This window comes from Tamandua tetradactyla, chromosome 3 (assembly GCF_023851605.1).
Source record: "Tamandua tetradactyla isolate mTamTet1 chromosome 3, mTamTet1.pri, whole genome shotgun sequence".
In the NCBI taxonomy this organism is placed as follows: Eukaryota; Metazoa; Chordata; class Mammalia; order Pilosa; family Myrmecophagidae; genus Tamandua; species Tamandua tetradactyla.
The window spans coordinates 97,155,561-97,172,177 of NC_135329.1; the positions used below are offsets into that span (position 1 = coordinate 97,155,561).

The 16,617-nt window shown below is 52.0% G+C and overlaps 1 long non-coding RNA gene across 5 annotated transcripts in view; it reads right to left on the reverse strand.

The window, feature by feature from the left end:
- Positions 1–16,617, reverse strand: part of LOC143677549 (uncharacterized) — a 92,978-nt gene that overhangs the window by 47,704 nt on the left and 28,657 nt on the right. For 4 of the 5 annotated variants that reach the window (XR_013172664.1, XR_013172663.1, XR_013172666.1 and 1 more), the window contains exon 3: positions 16,132–16,225. This is a non-coding gene — a long non-coding RNA (uncharacterized LOC143677549). Of the gene's footprint in view, positions 1–13,277; positions 14,804–16,131; positions 16,226–16,617 lie in introns of those variants that run through there. The other variant, XR_013172667.1, reaches the window with a different exon arrangement.

A 16,617-nucleotide genomic window follows, 5' to 3' on the forward strand; every position in this document is an offset into this window, starting at 1 on the left:
ACTCCCGGGTGGATGAGCCCAGGACTGTACCTGCCAATGCCTGGCCGTGTGCTGGGGCCAGATTATGTCACTGGCACAGTGGCCGGACGGATGGCAGCTCGTGTTTCCCAGTGTTGACAGGAGGCCAAGTCCCCACTGCCACCGAACATTATAAAAGAGAGTGGCAGGAAGGAGCGGCAAGGTTCTCGCTCGGGACTGCACACAGGACGCCAAGATAAAGCCATTCTCCAGGGACCCAGGGCCCGGTGAAGACGAGTGGACTTACACTCTCACCATCTGACAGGTGGGTGCCCCGGCCACCACATCCTCACCCAGAGACCACATGTGAGGCAGCTCAACGTGCCAGCCTCTCTCAGGGGAGGGGGTGACTGTGTGCCGTTTGCCCACTCAGCTTTCTGATGAAAGTGCACTCAGTGGGGACTGGTTGGTGGTTAACCCGTCTCAGGTGGGACCAGTAAGCACTGTTGGGCGTCTCATGTATGCTCTGGAGTTCTGCTTTTCTGTGGGTGTTCTGCTAAGATGTTCTGAAAAATTTACTCGGTTCTGATGCATCGAGCGCCCCTGCTCCGCTTGAGGTGGTTTCTGCGGAGACAACTGAAGAGATGCATAAGCTCTGCAGCAACCCTCTACTTGCACGTCCCAACAGCTCCACACAGATGTGTGTCACGGTCCCCAACAGCTCTACACAGGAGTGTTCTATGTCCCCAAGCAGTGCCCTCTTCATGGCCACTCGTTTCATTCATTTAACTCATGAGCAGGGTGCATCAGCACGGACGTGGGTATTGCCCATTTCAATCCCTTTATCGTAAACTGCTGCATTTTTAAGTTTCTAGAAAAAAAAGGCAGTATGCATGCACAGACATGTGGCAAACATTTGAAACATCTGAGTTCTTTGATCTCTGGGGCCAGCTCCCCAGCAAGCCTTTATTGTCTTGGTTTCCTCGGCACTGTCACTTGAAACCAGCTTTCCAGCTACACAATCGTCTTACCTGTTCCTAACTTCTGAACCTGTCACAATAAGGACAATCCACTCAATACCCCACAGAGCACACGCACCACAAAGCGGAAGCTTCCCAAGCCTTGTTTATTACTACCTGAGTTAAGTTTCAGAACTTTCCCTTGCCTGCCTGGAGCAAGATGATGTGTCTGGAGGAAGACAAGCCCCCAGGTCTCAAAAGGTCCTCCCTGGAAAGGGAAGACAGTGGCTGTGGCCAGCAGAGGGCTCGCCTTCCTGGGTGGGGCCACCCCAGCCTGTGGCACCTCCTCTCTGCACCCCATCCTACAGTGGGGTGGTACAGAAATGGTCCTGCAGTCCAGACTGGCCCAGATCCCATGCCCTACTGGGGAGTCAAGTGAAGCTGTGGAGAGTGCAAAGAAAAAGCCAAGACAGTAGAATCGCCAATTTCACACAATCAGCAGGACTCCTAGAATACACTGGCAAAGTTGCAGAACAGCCCTTTAAAAATGCTCCTCTCAGCCCTGAGCTCCTGGGGTCCAGATCGAATCAGCTTCCGCCAGCTCAGCCACACAACCCCGGCTTCCCCAGTGCCTGCCCCTTCCTTCCAAGCCCTGGCCCCAGAAGCCCATTCTAGACATTCTGAGACTCAAGGTCACAGCATGAGCCGACTCACCGGGGACCTAGCAGCCTGGAGACAGTGAGTGCAGCACCCCAGGGGCCTGCGGGGGGACCATGGGGCACAGAAATGACCCTTGCATCCACTCCACCTGCACTTCGTCCAGCCAGCCACCAGCAAGTTTACAGGGCAGCAGTGTGGGCTGCTGTGTGTCCACAGGATGTGGCAGCTCATTAACTCAGTGGCCCTGCCCTCCTCCCTCAGCCACATGGGTGGACAGATGGGTCAGTCCATGGGGATCTGGGCAGCTAAGCCATGGCAGGCACTGCATAGGATCATGCCCCGTGTACCCTCACCGTCCCCTGTGTAACCCATTCATGACGCACTGGCACCAGCCTCAATGCAGACTCATGCTGCTGAGCTACTTCGGGGAGGATTCTTGGGAAAAGGCATCATCCTCAGAGCCATGTGTCTTACTCACAGACAAATGGTCGGACACTGCAGGCACAGCAGCTGCCTGGGGAGGGCACAGAAGAGGCCACAGCATCAAAAGGGGATCTCATATTTGGGCAATGTTCCTCAGGGATACGTGTGTGCTCGTGTGTGTGTGTGTGTGTGTGTGTGTGTGTGTGTGTGTGTGTGTAAGGGCCTCTGTACACCCTACAGTCCCCACATCACACACAGTGGGACCCCCAGACTCCCAGCAGGTCCCAGGGAGGCCATGGTGTGTGGCTCTCTCACTGCCTTCCTGAACATCTTAGAAAAACTCTTTGTTAGGAATTCTGTCCTAAGACTACTGCGGCCATAAGTTCTGAGTTATGAATACAAAATAATTAGTGAAAAATGAGAATTGTATCTGGACTTATTTTACTATATTCTACAGATAATAGAACTGATTTTTTTTTTAACATTACCTACCAAATATGAGCACATTTCTGGGTCCTTTTCAAACCAATGGGGGTAGCCAACGGGATGTCCTGAAACAGGCTGGCCAGCTGCTGAGGCAGTACTGGGGCTGGGGGTGGGGGCAGGGGCAGTACCGAGAGGGATGCAGGGACAGTGGGGGTGCAGGGGAAGCTCTGGGGTGCATGGGGGCAGGGGGTAGGGACAGTACCAGGAAACACAGGACCCAGGGTTGTCCTGCAGAGCCCCCAAGTGCCTCCCTGTCCTGCTGCCCGACCCACAGGGCCAGGAGCATATTCAGAGAACGGAAATCTTCAGAAGCCTGGTCTGGCTGTCATCGTGGCAGCCCTCTTCCCAAGGCCCCACCTCTCCTCAGAGGAGCCCCCCCTCCTTCTAGGACCCCCCCACAGGACCCTCCTCTTCAGCCCTTCACTTTCTCCATTCAGAACACAATGTAACTGGCTAGTGCAGTTTCATCGTCATTTCACCATCTGATTCTGAAGTCTCCTTCTCGAGCCTGACTCCAGGTAGGGGGCACGGTTCTGGATTTGCTCCTTAGGATCCCCGGGTTTCTGGGCATCATCCAAGCAGAAGAGCCTGAAGTGGGCATCAGTGTCCGTCCCCAGGCTGCAGGGTCCATGTCAGTGGATGGCCGCAGTGCCCACCCCAGCTGTCTCCCAGAGTCCCTGGCTGCCTGCAGGGGAGAGGGGCTGGCAGGGGCAACCCAGCCCCTGTGGGGGCTCCTCTGGCGAGGGTGGGCCAGGGGATATGGGGGGGAGCGCGTCTCATTGGAGCCTGCAGCCCCAAGGCAGGAAAGCCGCTGCCTCGGCTGCCATCACCGCTAGGCTGGGCAATGAGAACATGTCTATAAGGGGTGGGGGCAGCGTCTGTGTCTGCAGAGGGTTACCAGTTCCCTGCCCCACAGCAGGAGCCACCCCCAGGAGAATGGGGTCTGCTGGGCAATGGCCCTAAAGACATTTAAAGACCTTTGTTCAAGTACGTAAATTTGCAAAACATATGACCGGCAATATGTTTGTTTTTTAAAAAAAGTTTGCATCCTGAGCCTGCAGGGGGTGAGCTGCTGCCCTTGCCTGCTCCCACCTTGCTAAGGGGCCGTTTGCAGTTCTCTGTGAGACTCAGGCACACCTTTTACTATTTCATATGCAAACCTTCCAGCAGGAATTGATTTTTAGGATCAGAATAAAAACTGTTATAAATGTCTTCGCAGGGTGCACGGGTGGTTCAGTGGTAGAATGCTCGCCTTTCATGTAGGAGATCGGGTTCGATTCCTGGACCACGCCCCCCCCCCCCCCCCCCAAATCTCTCTGCACGGAACTAAGAGAACAGAAGGAAAACCAGGAGGGGGTGGAAGTGAAACCGCACCTGCACTTTGGTGCTGGGGTGCTTAACTGCACCCCCTCCTGCCGACCGCAGCCACTGCGAGGCCCCCCCGGCCCTGCCACGTGCCCAGATGACCATCCTCAACCTTAGAAACAGCACCAGGTGGCGGCTCTCAGGGAGCTGGTGCCAGGGTGACCATCCCACTTGCATCCAAAGGTCCACCGGCTAATGCCCCCAAGAGTGTGTAACCCATAGGCGGCCTGCTTGAGCCTGAGGCTGCGCCCTGCACCCCGGTCAGGAGGGGCCGTGGCGAGAGGGTCCCATCCAGGCAGGGAGCACCGGCCACCTGGTGGTGAGTGTGGAGGCCGCTGGGACCCCTGGGGATCTTTCCCATTCCCAGCTTCGGGTCCCCTCATACCCTGTCAGTGCCAGCACCAAGGGAGCAACCACCCCAATTATGCAATCTCATTGTCCCCAGGCCCCTCCCGAGCGGGGCCTGTCTCACCCACCCGAGTCCCGTTTCCCTCCCTCTCCATGAGGACAAGGTGAACACACAGCCTCACGCAGCAAATGAGGATGGAAATAAATAATGACCCACTCAAAGCCCGAGACCCTTTAGGCGATCGCACAGGCTCCTGGCTCGCAGAGAGCAATGACAGGGACAGGCAGCAAGCCAGAGGCTGACATCACCCCCTCCAATCAGACAGGCCCAGGACCGCCCTGCAGAGCCCATGGGCCAACCCCCATGGTCCAGCTCTCACATCTACCGCCCCTCCCCCATTCTGTTCCTACTCCCAACACCCCTTCCCCATCCTGCTCCCACTCCCACTGCCCCTCCCCCATCCTGCTCTCACATCCAACACCCCCCCATCCTACTCTCACACCCAACACCCCTCCCCCATCCTGGTCTCACGCCCACCTGTGTCCACGAGCCCTCCCATCCCACCGAGGCTGAGCTCTGCAGAGAAGGTGGGCTGTCATTCCACGCTGTTTCCCCTGTGCTGTTTCCCCTGTTCTCTCGGCATCACCAGCTTTCCTAGCATGGCTCCCTTCGCTCACACTCCCTCTCTGTCACATGGTCACAGGTGAGCTTTGCTTTTTCGGATACTTCCATCCAGGTGGGCTTTTGCTGTTGACCTTAAATTTTCAGGTTGCAAACCACTTCACACTGCCTTCTCCAGCACACCACCTGCACCAGGTCGTTTCTGTCTTTAGGTTTGATTTTTCTGCACCGTGCAGTGTGAGAGCCTCTTGGTGGTGGACACACCTCATGTGAAAAAGGTCCCAGGTGCAGGGGTACAGCCACCTGGCCACACGCTGGGCTGACGTGCACTGCAACACTGTGCCCTCACTGGTCCAGGGATAACGGATGCCCCCGGAATCTGTGGCAGTCGTGCAACGTGTATGAACTTTTGCAGGGAAATCATGTGGTGACAACTCTTTGTGTTTATAGTTTGCTTCCAGCACTACCTGTGAAGCCATTTCACTCTTAACTTCTCCACATCAATTTATGGCTTTTATAAAATCAACCATATTGCTGCAGCTGTGGAATAGAAGCCATGAACGTGGCCACAGCATTTGGGGACCAGTCCTTTGGTGTCTGCAGGCATCAGGTGGGGCCAAGTCAGCAACCCCATTCCCCCGAGGCCAAACAGCATAGTGGATGCATAATCACCTCTGCCTGGGGTGGCCTGTGACTCTAACAAGAACCCATGTAAAGGGTCTCCCCAAGGCAAGAAGGGGCCAGCCCTGGACCCTGCACTGCCGCTGTAAGCAAATTCACACAGCTGGCTCCCCTGGGACCTCCTTGGGTGCCACAGTGGCCAACACAACCGGTGAGTGTTTTAAAAAGCATGGAGTTGGCATCAGAACCAAGCAGGAAGGCAGAGTATGGTCCCCGAAGACAGGCCATGGTGCCATGGATCAGGGCTCCTGGAGTCCTTCCCTGTGCTAGCCCTGATGCTAAAGGAGATCCCCCCACTTCATGCCTTGCAGGGGTTGCTCAGGACCCCTTCTCTCCCACAGCTTCACCTCCGTGTGCTGGCTGAGAGCAGCTGTGTCCGCACTTCTGCAGTGTGGAGTCCATCCCAGGAAGCACAGCCCGAGTTTCAGCTCCTACGTCACCAGACCAAACACACAGGCGGTTCCACCTGTGCCTCCACAATCCGGCTATTTTAGGTCTGACTTCCATAACACCACCGCAAGGCCTCCAAATGCATTCGTAGAACTCAGCTTTAGACATGGGGTGGCGTGAATAAACTCACCAATGTTCCAGCATTACCAGGAAGCAGCATCTTAGCCCACAGTGCCACAAGGCACAGTGTGTATTGCAGAAATACGAGCAGAGCAAGGGTCCCCAACGCTGCTGGTCACCCGCAGCTTCGAGAAGAGACCTTTTCTGTGCAAACCCCCTCCTCAGGGTGTAGGAAGGCTGGGCCAGGCGCAAAGGGGTGTGGGCACATCAGGGACACCCGGACATACCAGGCCTCTGTGGTGACCTGGCAGCAAGGCAGGCTTCAGGGGTGGTGCCAATGCGTAGACCCCTGCCCTGAGAGCCCTGACTCAGGCCATCGCTCACTACTGGGGCAGTGGGGTGTGCAGGCTTGGAGTCTCTACTGCCTCCCGGACAGCCCATCCCTCACCTGCAGCCCCTGCCACCTTCACCTCCATGGGGGACTGGGTGCCAGGAGGGTCTGCCTTCCACCCCTGACCTGCGGGTGTCCCGTGTCCAAGGGGGCACGTCATGGAACAGCAAGGAACACACTTTCTCCTGATTTCCTCTAACACCGAGTCCTTGACATGCAGCCGGCCCTGCGTGCCAGACCCACCATGGCCTGGGGAGGCAGCCTCAGTGGGAGCCCCAGGGCCACGGGGTCTTGGAGCCACTCGGGCCAGTACACAGTCCCTGGAATGAGTCTGGCCACTGGGCAGCATCATGGCCGATGAGGGCTCTAGAGTCCAGAATTAATACACTGCGCCCAAGAGCGTGCGGGCAGCATCGTCATGGCTACCTCCACCTCGGCCGCCACATCCCATCTCCCAATGAGTCAGCGAGCCTCGGAGACGGGTGTGACTGAGAGCTGGCTGGGGTCCATTACCCCATCAGGACAGGGGGCGCTGAGCTTCTGTACATTTTTCTGTTCCAGAATATGAGTCAAAGCCACAGTATGGAATATCCCCGAAGAACAGCCTATGATGCCCGCAGGGTAAAGATGTTCTGGGAGAAAAAAATCAAACATCAGGCAAAGCAGTTGCAGTGCGAAGAGCTCTGAATCCGCAGGAGTGCCCTGGACAGGTGAGCAGGGACGCCTTGGAGAGGTAAGTAGGGGCGCCCTGGACAGGTGAGCGGGACGCCTTGGACAGGTGAGTGGGACACCTTGGACAGGTGAGTGGGGTGCCTTGGACAGGTGGCCGGGCGCCTTGGACAGGTGGTGGGGTGCACTGACACGGGACTCTGCCACCAAGTGCGCATAGCACAGAAGTTCCCACCCTCTTGGTCCTGGAGGCTACAAGTCAGACACTTGCCTGTTTCAGCTTCTACGTTTGCCTGATATCCTTGGACTTCAGCTCTGCCTCAGTCAGCACATGACATTCTCCCCTGCATCTGTCTGTCTGTGTCCAATTCTCCTCTTCCTGAGGACACCTGGCATATTAGACTCGGATTTGGCCCCATCTTAATAATTACATCTTTCAAGACCCTATTTCCAAATAAGGTCATGGGGATAGAGTTAGGCCAGGAAAGTGTTTTTGGGGGTGACAATTCACCCTTAACAGGCATTCCATGAAGTCCTCTTCAGAGTTGCCATGGTGAACAAGTCGTGGGAAAAAGCCCCCCAAGGTGGCAAGGGGCACCCCCTGGAGCTCAGTGTGGGGCCCGTTGGGAGGCCCAGTGTGGGGCATGGTGCGGTGTGGTGGGAGTGTCTCCAGTTTTGGTCCGGAGTGAGGAGTGACGTCATTGTGTTCACAGCCCCTTCCACGTTGTGTGCTGTTGGGGAGCAGAGCTGGTGCCCACCCCTCTGCGGGGAGGGTGCTGAGGGGTCTTTCTGGGTGATCCCCAGGAGGCCACGGAGTAGCTGTCATCCAGGGAAGGCCGAGCAGCAGATTAGCACAATTCACACCAAGAAAAGCTCCGCACAATTACAAAGTTCCATTGGTCTAACAGGGTCTTCACATCTCCAGCCTCAAATAACACAGCAGCTGCTGCCCAGAGCCAGGGTAAGAGACGGGGCTCCTAGCTGTTGGGGGACCAGCCCGCACTTGACATGGACCTTGCTATCCCCTCTGTGCCCATCCTCTCCCAGCCACCCCATCCCCTCCAGTCACCCCCGTCCTCTCCTGCTGCCCTCCATCCTCTCCCAGCCACCCCATCCCTCCATTCACCCCCATCCTCTCCTGCTGCCCTCCATCCTCTCCCAGCCACCCACCACCACCACCCCCGTGTCCCCTGCCCTCTCCTGACCAACTCCCATCATATTTTTTGCCCCCCATCCCCTTCCAACATCCTCCCATCTTCTTCTGGCATCTCCTGCCCCCCGCCCCGTCCTTTCCCACCCTCTCTTGACAGCCCCCGTCTGTGGGACATGCGCTCCATCACCTGGGCTTCTACCCCATCCACTGACTGTGGCATGGATGTCCTGAGCTCTTACCAGTACCTCTGTCCACCAGCCCCACGTCCTCTCAGGGGCAGGACTTCTCCCATTGGGTCCTGGGACTTTGGGACGAACTGCCCTGCCCCAAGGTGGAGGTCAGGGTGGATGAAGGCCAAGGAGTGCTTCCACGGGGATGACAGCGCCTTCAGGGTCACAGCTCCCACACCACCCCACACCTCTCATTCTGTACCAGAGGCATTGGGGGACTGACAACCACATGACGTCACCAACTGTGGCCCCCAGGAAGGTCAACTTCAAGTTCTTACCACAAGCAGAACCTCACTCCCTCCTTCCCCAAGGCTAAAAGGGAAATAAGGAGAGCACAGCCAGCAAACAGCAAAGGGGACCCCAAACCCCTAGGAGGCGGGCCAGCCAGCCCCAAGGAGGGGGACCAGCCAACCTCAATGTCTAAACATTGTCAGACACCTCCCCGGGGCTGCCTGGCACAGACAGAGGGATGTGCCCTCCTCACTGGGGGGTGGGAGCATGCAGTTAGTGGTCTGAGACCTGGGCTGCTGGAGAGGGGCTCTGGGGCGTGGCCTGTGTGCCTGGATGGGGTGAAGCATTGTTATCAGGGAAACAACCTCTCACCAGGACACCTGGGTTCAATGTGGAAGCAGTGCCCGGCCGACATCCCAACAGCAATCTTGGGTCTCCAGGAGCCCTTCCAAGCTGAACCCCATCCGGCATCCTCACACCCAGGGGGTGGCAGGTGCTCTGGGGCCCACGCACCTGCTGCTCAGAGGCAATTCTTCATCTGACTCCCTGGCATTGGTGCATTCCCCAAATTTGCTCACCAAGGCCAGGAGCAGGGGCATGAAGGAAGAGGAGCTTGGCTGGGGCAGGGCACCCCCCTCTCTCTGTGTTGCTCCCCAGAGGGCCTCTGTCATCCCCCTAGCAGCAGACTACATATTCGTGTCCTAAAGGAAGTGGAGCAGTCACTGCAGGGCAGGTGGGTGCCCAGCTAGGGGAGGGCGTAACCCAGTGTCCCGGCAGCTCAGTGACCCAAGGGTGTCATCGTGCTGCAGACAAACTCTCTGGAGGCCAGACATGGCTGGGGAGGGGGCCATGCACAAGTTGACTGGGGACGGGGGAGCAAGCAGGAGCAGGGTGAGCAGGGGCGCGTGGGGGGGGCACAGAGGGATCGGGGGGCAGGGAGGCGGAGGCACAAGGGGAATAGACAGGCCAGGGCAGGTAGGGTGGCTGGGGCAGGTCAGCGGCGGGAGCAGAGTGGAGCAGGGGGGAAGGTGGGGGGCAGAGTGGAGCGGGCGGGCAGGGGCGCGGGGCAGGGTAGGGGCAGAGTGGAGCAAGCTGGCAGGGGCGTGGGGGCGGGTGGGGGAGCAGAGTGGAGCAGGCAGGCGGGGGGCACAGGGGCAGAGTAGAGAGGCCGGGCAGGGGCTCAAGGGCAGACGTTAGGCCCCCTCAGAGCTGGGTACAACTCCGACACCTGGGCCGAGGTGAAATTACATCTAGTCAAAGCTCTGCATGATGGTATTTACTTGCAGCAAACCATATAAAGTAAAGGAATTCTAATGCATCACTGAGAATTATTTCATCCCCTGACCTCCTACTTACGAACTGAAACACCATTTTACGTCACCTTTGATCCAAATATGCACATGTATCTCAATCTCAGGATGTCATATACTGTATAAAGCATTGTACCTTTCCAAAGTCCCTTTACGTGCTTGATTTGCTATTCAGAGCAGCTCAGAAAACTAAATATCCTGATTCTGAACAGCCAAAAGAACCCAGGCTTGGACATGCCCCCATTTCCTGAGATGGCAGCTTCGCACTCGGTAACGTCTGTCCTGGAGCCTTGGGCCAAGGGCTGTGACCACCCTGGTTGGTGGGGCTTGGGCTGGGGATGGCAAAGAGGCGCAGGCTCTCACAGCTGGGACTCTGTCCCTAAGCTGGGCATTGTGCCACCTCTTGCAGACATTCATGCCACGACTCTGAGACACTGGGTGCCTGTCCATGGCCCCTGGTCCATCTGCAGGGACATGGGCACTCCTGGGAACAGAGCCGGGGGCTGCACTCCTCAGTTGAGCACCTTGCATCATCCCCCATCCTGACTGCCCTGGACTCCACAGAGCAAGTGAGCAAAGGAAGAGAAATGAGACACAGCCACTGATGACTCCCTAGTGGAGTCACACGGTGGCCCGTAGCCCTGGTGACATTGACAAATGCGCTGAGCTAAGGTGTCAATTAATAGCCCTATAAATAATGTGTGAAGAGATGTCACTCACTAGTCCTTAGCTGCTGAGAAGTAACCTTATCCACTGGTCTGCTCCCAGCACATACTGCCAACACTGCAATCAACCTAGGAGTCACGCTGTACTTTTTGTTGGGGAGGGGGTGTTCTAGTTTGCTAGCTGCTGGAATGCTATCAGAAATAGCACAGTTTTTAAACGGGGGAATTTATTAAATTGTAAGTTTACAGTTCTAAGGCCATGAAAATGTCCTAATTAAAACAAGGCTGTAGAAATCTAAGGCATCCAGGGAAAGACACCTGGTTCAAGAAGGCCGATGAAGTTCAGGGTTTCTCTCTCAGCTGGAAAGGTACATGGAGAACATGGTGACATCTGCTAGCTTTCACTCTAGGCTTCTTGTTTCATGAAGTCGCCCCCATGGCCGTTTTCCTTCTTCATCTCCAAAGGTCTCTGACTGTGCAGGCTCTGTAGCTCTTTCCAAAATGGTTCCCTCTTAAAGGGCTCCAGTAAGCAACCCCACCTTGAATGGGTGGAGACACATCTCCCATAGAAACCACCAAATCAAATGTTATCACCCACAACTGGGTGGGAAACATCTCCACTGATAATTTTAAAACTCCCAATGAGGATTAAAGGGCAATGAGAATTAAAGTGCATGGCTTTTCTGGGGTCCACAAATTCAAACCAGCCCAGGGGGTAAGAGGGATTCACACAGCAACATTGTTATAATTAGGCCCTGCAGAATCTTCCAAAACAGCTGCACCCTCCTTGCTGCCGGCCATGCTTTTTTCTCTCCAAAGACCCAATCACCTTCTCATCAGCCCCAAACACATTGGCCAGCTCCACCTTCACTCTTTTGAGCAAAGCTGAGCTGGAATCCAGGGCTAGAATGTACCGAGTGAGGGAGGAAGTTGGGGAGAGACTGGGTGCAGTGAGGACAGAGGGGCAGTGTGAGGCCAGGCAGGCGCGAGGCCAGGCCAGGGGCTCATTCTCCCACCCACCAACCCAGTCGCCACATGCGAGCAGGACAGTGGACAGGCTTAGTCCCAAGGACTGGACTGCAGTGCAATGTCCTGCTGGGTGCGAAAGATGTTTCTTCTCTTTCTATAAACAAATCACCTTTTATGGTCTTGGGGCAACTGAAGGAAGGACAAGCGAAGCAGAAGCTGTCTGGCTGCTGCCTGAACAGGAGAGCCCCTGCTAGTGGCCCTATGCCAAGCCCAAGGGGCCTCCTTATCCTTTGCGTTGGGCCCAGAGACATGACCACACCAGTCCCTAGGGTGAGGCCCTCTTTGGTCACTGCAGCCATGACACATAGGGCTCAGAAAACCAGCTCAGAGCAGCCAGAGTGACGCAGGGAGAGGACGTCTCCACGGTGCCTCTGACTGAGCTCGCTGACTCTTTTCATAAACAGACATTGCTGCTCATATCTGATATTTACTTTAAAAATAACGAGATGATGCCAGCTTGCTATTTTGTTTTTGTTCTGCTAAATCTTTGGAAGGTTTTCCATAACTCTTGCCAAATTTTTCCAAATTCAATATGGCCAGCATTTGAATAAAACTCTGAAATCATGCACTGCTCATTTTGCACAGCTGAGAACCCTTTCTGGGGGCAAACAGCCCCCAAACCATGTGGGCCCATGTGCACTGCCTGAGCCCTCTTTGCCTCAGTTTCCTCCTCGTAGGAACAGAACACAGTACAACATTCCCTTGCCCTGGTGGGTTTGAAATTCAGACCACTGCCAACCTTAGAAAGATAATACAGTATGTGTCCCATATAATTTACACCTGCCATTGAGCATTTTGATTTTTCTGCCTGGAAGATGGACGAATGTTTGTTCTCAGTGGGATTTATGAAGAGTATTCAGCAGACTCATGCCTGCTCAGACAGTGTCCTCCTGCTGAAAAGTTTACAAATAAATCCTCCAGTTCTCACGAACTTGGAACTGGGTTTGAGGCACTGAGGCTGTGGGAAGTAGAGATGGTGAGATGGGTTGGACGACCTGTGTGGGGGTTCAGGGAGCATCTGTTAGCTTCCCCCACGAGGCTGGTCGGACTTGGGATTTAAAGTCCAGCTGTGAAGGTGGAAAGGGAAAAGTGCAAACTGAGACCACAGAACAAGTGAAACAAAACACTTTCTTACGTTATTTTCTGCACTGCCCCTTTTTTCTTCACTACCTATCTCTGAAAAGTGACAGCACCTCCCTCAGTAGCCAAAATTAAATTATCATATTTGACAAAAGTTGCAAACATTCCTGGTAATAATGGCTGACAATATTCAAATTTCCCCAGGTGCCCCCAACATCCCTTTGCAGCAGGTCTGGATTTCACCGACCTGCAGAAGAGGCCACGGCCTGCAGCCATCATGCTTCAAACACTGTCCATTGCTTCCTTGGGGTCTTGGCCGTGTGCCATCCTCTCTCATCCCTTAAGGCTTGAAATTATCCTTAAAGGCTTGTGATTAAACCAGTAGGGCTGGAACATGTTAGGCGTGACCTTCGCAGCACTTGCCACAAGAACGTGGTGACATTCCCCCCTACCCCCGCCCCATCGCAAGGCTGAGCCAGAGGCACAGGCTGGGAGGGAGGGGGGGCAAGGGGGAGCATGTGGTCCTGGACCAGTTCAACCATCATCTCGTGGTTTTAGCACAGATCATATCCCTGCCTGTGCCAGGCTTGAAAAGATCATGTTCCCTAGAAAAGCCATGTTTTAATCCTGATCCATTTTGTGGGAGCAGCCATTTCTTTTAGTCCCTATTCAGTACTGTAGGTTGGAAACTTGATTAGATTATCTCTATGGAAATCTGACACATCCAATTGTGGGTATTACCTGTGATTAGAGGGAGATGTGACTCTACTCATTCCAGGTGGGTCTTTATTAGTTTGCTGGAATCCTTTAAAAGAAGAAACATTTTGGCAAAAGCTTTAGAGTCATGAGAACCACAACAGCCCACGCAACCGGAGACTAAGAAGAGAAACACTCCCGGGGAAACTTCATGAAAAGCCTGGAGAGAAAGCTAGCAGACATCACCATGTTTGCCTTGTGCCTTTCCAGTTGAGAGAGAAACCTGAATTTCATCAGTCTTCTTGAACAAAGGTTATCTTTCCTTGGATGTCTTAGATTGGACATTTCGATAGCCTTGCTTTAATTTGGACATTATCACAGGTTTGGAACTATAGGCTTGCAACTTAATAAATTCCCCTTTTAAAAAGCCATTCCATTTCTGGTATGTCTCATTATAGCAGCTAGCAAACTAAAACAAACTAGAGCTATTTGGTTATACTGATATTCTGTTCCTACTAGAAAGATTCAAAATAAAGAGTTGGTTTAGTATCTGCCTCAAATGAGTGTTTTCAGTCTTTCTCTTATTTTAAATATCATTATGGATTCATGGATTTACATAGATTAGGTGTATGCCAGTCAACTATGAGTATTATTCTTTTTGATCTCCAAATTGTTACACATTTGGCCAGCAGGAACCCTTTCCGGCTGGTGCCTTGTCTGTTTTGACACAATCCCATTAATCCTTGAAAGCTTCTTTGATTTATGGCACAACAAAATGTCTTAACCTCAGTGTGTACCTTAGGTCCCAGACCAAAACTCAGCCATTCAGAATGAATTTCTGGTTCCTTTCAACAAGGTAGTTAGAAACCAGGGTCTGTCATAATTTTAATGCTGATATTAAATTACCTCACTTTCAAATACTGAAAATAGATAGAAAGCCACAAAAATATCTATTAAAGAAATTGAAGTTGTGCCCCAAATTGTGCCCACAAAGAAATTCCATGCTCACATTAATAGAGTATAGGGGGAAGGCCACATGATTACCTCAAAATGCAAAAAATATATATTTTATACAAAATTCAGTAGCTACTCATGATCAAATTCTTAGCAAAGCAGCAAACAATGGGAACTTTCACAACCTATGAAAGGGCATCACGAGAGCTAACGGCTTAGGTAGTGCTATCCACTAACTGTCTGCCCCCCAGCCTGGGACCAGGGCAGAGATGCCCACTCTCACCGCTTCTAGGGAACGCTGTCCTGCAAGTGCAGCCAGGGTCAAAGGCACGAAAGGAAGTAACAGGCACAGCTTGATTGGATGCTTAGAAAACACAGTGTGGCTACAAAATTGCAGAGGACAGAAGGTCAATATGAAAAAATCTACTATATTTCTATGAAAATTTTTAAAACAAAATTTTTTAAAACAATTCCATTTTCAATGGCATCAAAAAACATAAAGGACTAATAAATCTAATGAAAGATGTGAACAATTTCCACATCAAAATATGACTGAGATAAATAAAAGGAAAGCTAAATTGTTCTAAGCGTATATCACATTCATGAAATAGAAAACTAAGTATCATTAAGATGTCCATTCTTCCCAAATTGATTTCTATATTCAACACAGTCCCATCCAGAATTCCAGCAGAGATTTTTGGAAAAAATTGGCAAGCTGATTCCAAAATGAATATAGAAATGCAAAAGATCTGCAACAGGCAAAACAATCTTGAAAGAAAAGGGCAAAGTTGAAGGATCCACCCTCCCAGATTTCAAGACTTACCATGAACTACAGTAATCAAGACAGCCTGGTGTTGGCAAAAGTACAAACATATTCAGAGCTCAACGGAACAAGATAAAACCCAGAAACATGCTAAATACTTCCAAGGAATTTTTTTTACAAAGTTGCCAATGCAGTTCCAGGGAGAAAAAGAGTGTCTTTCTAACATATGATGCTACAATAAATGGCAATTCATTTGAGGTAACTTGAACTATCTCATCACACACACAGATATAAATCCTTGGTGGATGATAGACCTAAGACCCAAATGTAAAACCTAGAATCATAAAGCTTCTAAAAGAAAACATAAGGAACTAGAAGGGAAGGCAACATTTCTTCGATAGGACAAAATAAATCAATAACCTAATTTTTTCTTAATGAGCAAAAGGCCTTAAAGGGCACTTCACAAAAGAAGATGTATGAACGGCTAATAACCTCATTAGTCATCACAGAACCAGTGAGGTGCCACTTCCCACCTCTGGAACAGTTATGATCAGAAAGGAGAGCACAGAATGTTGTCAAGGATGAGGACCTTCTGGAACTCTCGAGCTGGTGGGCATGCAAAAAACACCAACTTGAGAAAATAGTTGCAGTTCCTTAGAGAGCGAAACACACTTTACTTAATAACTGAGAAATACCATGCCATGGTATTCACCCAAGGTAAATGAAAACACGTCTGGGATAACAGGTTAAAATAAAAATGCTCATAGCAGCCTCATTCAAAATATCTCAAACCTGAAAACAGTATAAATATGCAACATCTAGGAAACAAATAAGTAAAGTGTGGTATATTCATTAATGAAATACTATTCAAAAATAAAAAGAAACAAACTTGGTGCATGAAAGAAGCCAGAAGCAAGATACAATGAGCCAGAACCTATAATGTATAACCTGGTATTTCCTGGAATTTTGGCTACTTGTGTGACACCCAAGACTCAGCGTAGGAGTTCTGCAGCTCTGAAAGTCAGCATTGCACATACAGCACCTGTTGAAGAAACCAAAAAAGACATCAGGCTCCAGTCGAAGATAAGAATGAAGCCAGTCAGGTTGGGACAGAGGTAAATCAGATACAGGGGTAAGGAGGACATTGTCTCTATTTTAGAACTTTACCTACTCTATAAGACCAAAGGAAGAGTGGTATATTTTGTAAAAAACTTAAATTTTACATAGCACATAATCTAACTCAACCTGTCTAGAGAGATCATTTAAACAACCCAAAACACATGGAGCCCAGAATGGGAATGAGGGCTTATAATTCTATACAGCAAGGCCCAGATATATTCCAGAGTATGCTGGGCAGATAAATACAAAGTACTGGCAAACTTCCTTGAGTGATGGAAAAAAACTGTAGAACTATTAAACTCTCCCACCAGGGAA